Consider the following 2,500-nt stretch of genomic DNA (forward strand, 5'->3'; position numbering starts at 1 on the left):
GGGCATAGTTATTTACCCATTATTCCCAAGTTTTTAAAAAATAAAAAAAAAGTTATAAAAAAAAATACAAAAAAATAAATTAAAAAAAAAAGTAATTAGAACAAAATTTGCAAAACCAATCCAGCAGTATAAGTCCATTGGTACTGCAATATTACCAAGTTCACACATTCTGCAGTATCTTGTGCTACATATAATGGAGACCAAAAATTTGGAGGATAAAGTAGGGAAAGATCAAGACCCACTTCCTCCTAATGCTGAAGCTGCTGCCACTAGTCATGACATAGACGATGAAATGCCATCAACGTCGTCTTCCAAGCCCGATGCCCAATCTCCTAGTACAGGGCATGTAAAATCCAAAAAGCCCAAATTAATTAAAAGTAGCAAAAAGATAAACTTAAAATCATCTGCGGAGAAACGTAAAGTTGCCGATATGCCATTTAAGACACGCAGTGGCAAGGAACGGATTAGCCCCTGGCCCGTGTTCATGACTAGTGGTTCAGCTTCACCCAAGGAACTAAGCCCTCCTCCTCCCCCCCCTCTACAAAAAATTGAAGAGAGTTATGCTGTCAGCAAAAACACAGCAAACAACTCTGCCTTCTAAAGAGACATTATCACAAATCCCCAAGGCGAGTCCAAGGGTGTGGGTGGTTGTGAAGCCTGACCTTCCCATCACTGTACGGGAAGAGGTGGCTCGGGAGGAGGCTATTGATGTAGCTGGCGGTGTGGAGGAACTTGATGATGATGATGCTGATGTGGTTATTGTAAATGAGGCAGCAGTGGGGGAAACAGATGATGTCCATGGGATTAAAAAGCCCATTGTCATGCCGGGTCAGAAGACCAAAAAATGCACCTCTTCGGTCTGGAGTTATTTCTATCCCAATCCGGACAACAATTGTATTGCCATATGTAGCTTATGTAAAGCTCAAATAAGCAGGGGTAAGGATCTTGCCCACCTAGGGACATCCTCCCTTATACGTCACCTGAATAACCTTCATAGTTCAGTGGTTAGTTCAGGAACTGGGGCTAGGACCATCATCGGTACAGGGACACCTAAATCCCGTGGTCCAGTTGGATACACACCAGCAACACCCTCCTCATCAACTTCCTCCACGATCTCCATCAGATTCAGTCCTGCAGCCCAAGTCAGCAGCCAGACTGAGTCCTCTTCAATACGGGATTCATCCGAGGAATCCTGCAGCGGTACGCCTACTACTGCCACTGCTGCTGTTGCTGCTGTTAGTCGGTCATCTTCCCAGAGACGAAGTCGTAAGGCCGCTAAGTCTTTCACAAAACAATTGACCGTCCAACAGTCGTTTGCCATGACCACAAAATACGATAGTAGTCACCCTATTGCAAAGCGTATAACTGCGGCTGTAACTGCTATGTTGGTGTTAGACGTGCGCCCGGTGTCCGCCATCAGTGGAGTGGGATTTAGAGGGTTGATAGAGGTATTGTGTCCCCGGTACCAAATCCCATCGAGATTCCACTTCACTAGGCAGGCGATACCAAAAATGTACAGAGAAGAACGATCAAGTGTCCTCAGTGCTCTAAAAAATGCGGTTGTACCCATTGTCCACTTAACCACGGACATGTGGACAAGTGGTTCTGGGCAAACGAAGGACTATATGACTGTGACAGCCCACTGGGTAGATGCATCCCCTTCCGCAGCAACAGCAACAGCTGCATCAGTAGCAGCATCTACAAAACGGCTGCTCGTGCAAAGGCAGGCAACATTGTGTATTACAGGCTTTAATAAGAGGCACAACGCTGACAACATATTAGAGAAACTGAGGGAAATTATCTCCCAGTGGCTTACCCCACTTAGACTCTCATGGGGATTTGTGGTGTCAGACAATGCCAGTAACATTGTGCGGGCATTAAATATGGGCAATTTCCAGCACGTCCCATGTTTTGCCCACACCATTAATTTGGTGGTGCAGCATTACCTCAAGAGTGACAGGGGTGTGCAGGAGATGCTTGCGGTGGCATGCAAAATTGCTGGACACTTTCGGCATTCAGCCAGTGCCTACCGCAGACTAGAGGCACATCAAAAAAGCATGAACCTGCCCTGCCATCACCTCAAACAAGAGGTTGTGACACGCTGGAACTCCACCCTCTATATGCTGCAGAGGATGGAGGAGCAGCAAAAGGCCATTCAGGCCTACACAGCCACCTACGACATAGGCAAAGGAGTAGGGGATGCGCCTGAGTCAAGCGCACTGGAGACTGATTTCCGTGTTGTGCAAGGTTCTCCAGCCGTTTGAACTTGCCACACGAGAAGTCAGTTCCGACACTGCCAGCTTGAGTCAGGTCATTCCCCTGATCAGGCTGTTGCAGAAGAAGCTGGAGAAAGTGAGGGAGGAGCTGGTAAACCATTGCGATTCCACCAAGCATGTAGCTCTTGTGGATGTAGCCCTTCGTACGCTTTGCCAGGATCCGAGGGTGGTCACTCTTTTAAAGTCAGAGGAATACATTCTGGCCACCGTGCTCGATCCTCGGT

Source organism: Mixophyes fleayi, chromosome 1, assembly GCF_038048845.1.
Source record: "Mixophyes fleayi isolate aMixFle1 chromosome 1, aMixFle1.hap1, whole genome shotgun sequence".
Taxonomy (NCBI): Eukaryota; Metazoa; Chordata; class Amphibia; order Anura; family Limnodynastidae; genus Mixophyes; species Mixophyes fleayi.